Here is a 6,000-nt window from a genome sequence, read left to right on the forward strand (position 1 = left end):
CGGATCTCTGCAGATTTGCAGGGCTCTAGCTACTTGCATTCAGATGGTGCAGGGCAAATCTCTAAACTCAGGATAGGCAATAGTCGACTCTGCAGCTGAATGTTTAATGTGTTATTGAACCCTTCGAAAGGGAGAAGGGAATATAAAGTTTAATGGGGAGAAGAGGAGAGAACAGCAATCCCACCCCTCCCTTCGTAAACCATGGGGGCTTCGTTTGAGGATGGTAGTGGGAGGAAAGCTGCTGCTTTCATTTATTTCTGATGGTTTTTTCCTTCTGGCTGCTTTCTTGTTTCTTGGAGAGATGTCAGCTGTCGGTCCTATCTCCAGGGCTCTGGTGGCTCCTGGGTTCTTTGTGTGCCAGCCCCATGCAGTGAGATGCCAGTGCTTTTGGGGCACTATGCTGACCTCAGGCTTCTTTCTGCCAGCTGCTACAGCAGTACTTCAAAAGCTGCTGAAATCCTTGGATTGGTGAAGCACTTGGAGCCAGGATGCTTTTAAAATCCAGTGCGCTGCCTGTTCCCTAGACAGGCACAGAGAGTGCACAAGACCCCCAAGTCTAAACACAGCAGTTCAGTTTAGTGTTAGGCAGTGTCATACTGTAAAAGCAACTGGGAACTAACTCTTACTAGGCCTTTTACTGCCATTATTGGTAATACACAACCAAGCGGCCTACAATACTGGGTCAGTTTCACAGTCATATGAACTAGTTATAGTAAATGGAACCGTGACACTGAGTCAAACCCTTTGGCAGATTGTGCTTATAGATGCTGAGCTGCGGAAATCTAAAGGAACCAACCTATGCTCTTTAAGTGGCAGGTGTTATATTGCTATTCATCCAATTAAACACAGAACAAATATCCGCTACGTTTTTTGTAAAACAAGCTTAATCTCAAAGCAATGGAAAGGCATAAAAATAATCTCCTGAAATGTTGTGAAGAAAGCAAATCCCTACTGTTGGAGCCTTTGTGGATTTGAATACAAACTGAATTCAAATTAGCAAACTGGCTATCTAGAACATCTCAGCTTTAATACTATAATCCTGTAGTTTAAGAGGGTATGAATGTGTCTAATAAGGGCGTGTTGGGTTTGGATCCACTTTTGTGTATTGCGTGAGAAATGTATGCCATGTAGGTAGGTTGGAGTTACTCAGCCTAGTTTGAGATCTGTACTTCAGAAATCTAAATCAGCAAAGGAACAATTCTCCTTATGTCAAGGTATTGGGCTGAGACCTAGGCTCCGTCTGCGCTGGCATTTGAGAGGACTGTAACTTTCTGGCTTAGGGTGTATGAAAAAACACCCCCTGTCTGGAGAGTGGCAAGTTACATTGCTGTAAAGCACCACTGAGAACCAGGCTACAGCACTGGGAGCAAAGGTTAACAGCATTCATGTGATGGCTACACTTTCAGTTTAAAGCACTGCTGCAGCTGCTTTTTAAACCATTAAGCGTGGACAAAGCCTTGGACTGCTATAGTGTTGGTTCCTATCCTTCTCCTCTCACCCTTGTCCCGTAACTTACCTGGATAACTTCTGTTAGTACCTTTCCTCCCACACTTATTGTCTCCATCTATTTTATAATCTTGAACCAAACACCTTAACACTCTATTCTGTTGATCATATGTTACACACCCTGCTGGTCTTTTGACTTAGACCACCCCACCAATCTCCACCCATTTGTATTATCCACTACAACTAAGGTTATGAACCCTGTTGGCCAGCAACTGTTTCTTTACTGCATGCTTGCAGTCACATTGTTTCATGGGGCCTGCTCAATGAACCCTTTAGGTTTTACCATGGTGCAAGTGAATCATTATATATCTGTTAAAAGTTACAAGAGAATCATTGTATCAATGATAATTATACAGCACTTCATTACTTGAACTGAAACAGGAGAGAGAAGAAATATTTAAGAAGCACAAGAGGTTAGGTCTGTTCCTTCTTTCCTCTTAAGGCTCTTCCAGACAAAGCGGTTAAATATTCTTAAGGAAATGGCGACATCTTAGCTGCTGCTTTCTGACGAAGTATACAAAGCTGTTCTCCCAGCTGGCTACCATGGATGGATTGATTGTGCCCCTCCCTGTATCATCCATTTGGTTTAATCCTGCCCAAGAGTGGCAAATTGTGGGTTGGCATTTGGAATTGTCTCACGTTGTAGAGCATAGTTTATAGAAAATGTTCAGCTTTTAATTGTTGTTCCACTGTAATATCAAGAAGCTAGTAGGAAAACATAATATCCCTAATAAAATTGTAAAAGACTATATTGTATGACAGAAGAATATTTTCGGTTGTATTTTAGATAAAGGATAAGCTTTGAAGGAGTGAAATCTACAGGTTTGGATATTACAGGCAGTCCCCGGGTTACGTACAAGATAGGGACTGTAGGTTTGTTCTTAAGTTGAATCTGTATGCAAGTCGGAACTGGCGTCCAGATTCAGCCGCTGCTGAAACTGACCGCCAGTTCTGACTTACATACAGATTCAACTTAAGAACCCCAAGCTTCCCCAAGTCAGCTACTGCTGAAACTGATCAGCGCTGATTCCAGGAAGCCTGGGGCAGAGCAATTCTGCCTCGGGCTTCCTGTAGTCAGCGCTGGTCAGTTTCAGCAGCAGCTGACTTGGGGACGCCTGGGGCAGAGCAGCTGGGGTGCTGCTGGGTTGCTCCAGTAGCACCGCTCCTCGGCGCTACTGGCCCAACCCAGCAGCACCCCAGTTGCTCTGCCCCAGGCATCCTGATTCAGCCACTGCTGAAACTGACCAGCAGCGGCTGAATCAGGACCTGGGGCAGAGCAGCTGGGGTGCTGCCGGGTTGGTCCAGTAGTGCCCAGAGCGGCGCTGCAGGACCAATCCGCAGCGCCCCAGCTGCTCTGCTCCAGGGTCCAAAACAAAAGCCTGGTCTGCTGGGGGCGGGGGCACACTAGCCGCGCCCCCCCCAGCAGACCAGGGACACGGGGAGCAGAGCCGCAGCGGCAGCGGGGTGCCGCGCCTCTGAGGCTTTGTTCTGGCAAAGTCTCAGAGGCGCGGGACCCCCCCCGCGGCTGCGGCTTCAGTCCCGCTGCCTGTGGTCTGCTGGGGACGGTCCCCAGCAGACCACAGGCACCAGGACTCAAGCGGCAGCAGCGACGGGTTCCCGTGCTTCTGAGGCTTTGCTAGAGCAAAGCCTCAGAAGCGCGGGAACCCGCCCGGTGCCCCTGGTCTGCTGGAGACGGTCTCCAGCAGACCAGGGGCACTGGAGCAGCTTACGAACGGGGCTTTCTCGCCCCGGAGCTCGCAGGTAGCAATCCGCTACCTTGACCTCCGGAGCGAGAGAGCCCCGTTCGTAAGTGCGGATCTGACTAAGTCGGGGACTGCCTGTAGTTAAATTTTCTATTTTTTTCCTTAATTCAATACTTATTGCAATGCTTTGTGTATGTATGTATAGACAAGAATGTTATACACACACACACATATCATTTTAATTTCTAGCACCGCATCCTGAATTTTTTGTTTTGTGCCTCTAGTAAACGAAACTGACTCAGTGGCATATATCTCATGCATTTGGGATAAAGCATCCCTGTGGGGCTCCAGTTGTCTTTCCAAATGCTCTGTGTGTGATGCTTCCTGCCTGAAACTTTGCTGCAATGAAGATTGGGCACCTGTGACCTCTGAAAGTTTGATGTCCCAAAATACAACCTGATTCCAAAGGCAGGAAAATGAACGTGAGAAATGCAATGCCTCTGCAGAGCTCTGAGTAAGCTCAAAAGCTTGTGTCTGTCACCAACAGAAGTGGCTCCAATAAAAGACATTACTTCACCCACTTTGTCTCAGACACCTTGATTTGGCTGGAGACCAAGAAGCCAGACAGTCTCTCCTGCTTTCTAATTGCTACTCAGGGATTGACTCTTCCCATGGCCCTGGGCTACCCGTAAACCTCTGTTACAGTAGAAGAAGGATGAGGAGACTCTTCTGTTCCCTCTGGGTGTGGGGAAGATAGACAGTGTACGCAGCCTGCAGGTTAAAAGGAAGTATATGTGACTGCCAAATGCTTGGGAGGATGGGCAGCTTCTGAGCGAAGGGCATGAATGAAAGTGGCTTATTGTCCTCTCTGGTCTGGCTGGCTGAAAGCACCCGTATCAGTGGCAACTGGCCCTGCGAAGGAGAAGTGTGATTGAGTGCACAGGGACTGATTACTTGCTGACCCATTCGGTGTAAGGCAGGAATGAGGAAACTTTTAACCTTTTTGGGGTCAGGGGCTGCTGAGTCACAGAAAATTCAGTCAGGAGCTGCACAAAAGTGAGAAAACAACAGCAAAAAACAAAAAAAGTCACAAAAACAAACCACCCCCCCAAGCCACTTAGCTGATACCACATGGCCCCTGACTGAGAAGCAGAAAGATACTTACCACATTTACCTCTCAGCCTAGGGGGGCCTGATCTAGACTCTGGGGTGGGGCCAAAGGAGAGGGGTTCAGCATGTAGGAAGAGGCTGCTGAGAAGTGGGTTTGAGGGGAGGTAGGGTGCAGGAGGAATGGGGGATGCAGGAGCAGGCTAGGGTAGGGGTTTGGGTGGGAGGTAGGGTGCAAGAGAGGAGATGGGGTGAGGGGTATGGGAAGGAGGATGCAGAAGTGGTCTGGAGGTGGGAGGGTCCAGGAGTGGGCTGAGAGTTGGGGTTCTGGGTGGGAAGAGGGGGTCTGGGTGATTGGGGGTGCTTACCTGGCGCAGCTCCTCAGGGATGCACATGGCTCTGTGTCCCCTGCTGCCCCCAGGCACTGCCCCCTGCTCCCCTATTGGGCATGTGTATGGCTGCACTGCCAGTTTCTCAGGGAGCCACTTCTTCCCACCAGACAAAGCCCATGGGTTGGATCTGGCCCCAGCTTGCCTGAATTCAGCTTGCAAGGCTTGAGTCTCCTCTCTATAGTGGGGGGCCAGCCCTGGCACTGAATCCCCCACATTGGGAGGTTGTGTGTGTGGGGGGGGGGGGGGTGTGTGCAGGCTCCCTAATGCTGGGTGGGGGGAGCCCTAAGTGTGAGGGTACGGATCCTGATAAGTAGGGGCTCCTAGGCCATAGGTTCCATATTCCTGGCTTAAGGAAAGGCACCTGGACTAGGGACATTAAATATCAGTTAATTGAATAGTTGATTAACCTAATGAATTCTTATTGGTTACTTGGCTATTCTATGGTCCCCAGGGGTGGGGCTGGCAGTCAGTGTGCTCTGACCCCACTCCTGAGGAGCTCCCAGCCACTCCATGCCACTGCCTCTGTATCAGAGGCAGCAGTGTGGGGTGCAAGGTGGGAGCTGGTTCGCAAGGTAAGCCAGTTTAAAAATTGGCTTTCCTCATGAACTGGCTGCCTGTCGCCCCACACTGCTGCCTCTGATACACAGGTAGCAATGTGGGGTGGTAGCAGCCCCTGTCGGAGTAGGTGTGGGTGGAGAAGTTGAGCTCCCAGACCTTGCACAAACCGAAACTGAGCTGGGCTGGCTCCTAATACACTATGGCTATGTCTACACTGCAGGCTTCTTGCGCAAGAACTGTTTGCACAAGAGTTCTTGTGCAAAAAGTTCTTGCGCAAGAGTGTGTCCACACTGCCATTTGCTTTTGCACAAGAGATGTGCTTTTGTGCAAGAGCATCCATGGCAGTGTAGACGTTCTCTTGCGCAAGAAAGTTCTGATGGCCATTTTAGCCGTAGGGGTTTCCTGCAGAAGAAACTGCTGTTGCCTGTTCACACATGCCTTTTTGCACAAGCGCTCCTGCGCAAAAACCTTATTCCTTGTGGGGAGAGGAATAACTCTTGTGCAAAAAGCCCTGTATTCTTACGCTTTACTGTATTTTTTCTTGCGCAAGAATGGGCTTGTAGTGTGGATGATCTGCAAGTTTTTGCACAAAAACTCTGCAGTGTAGACCTTGTGCAAGCCAGGACTGAGCTGGGCTGCTGGCCAGCCTGCTAAAAAATGTATGGGGGGGGGAAGGGAAATGCGTGTCGTTTCTAGCATTAACCTAAAAGTTAATTGGTTAATTGATTGCACTA

This window comes from Pelodiscus sinensis, chromosome Z (assembly GCF_052426305.1).
Source record: "Pelodiscus sinensis isolate ZL-2025 chromosome Z, ASM5242630v1, whole genome shotgun sequence".
Taxonomy (NCBI): domain Eukaryota; kingdom Metazoa; phylum Chordata; order Testudines; family Trionychidae; genus Pelodiscus; species Pelodiscus sinensis.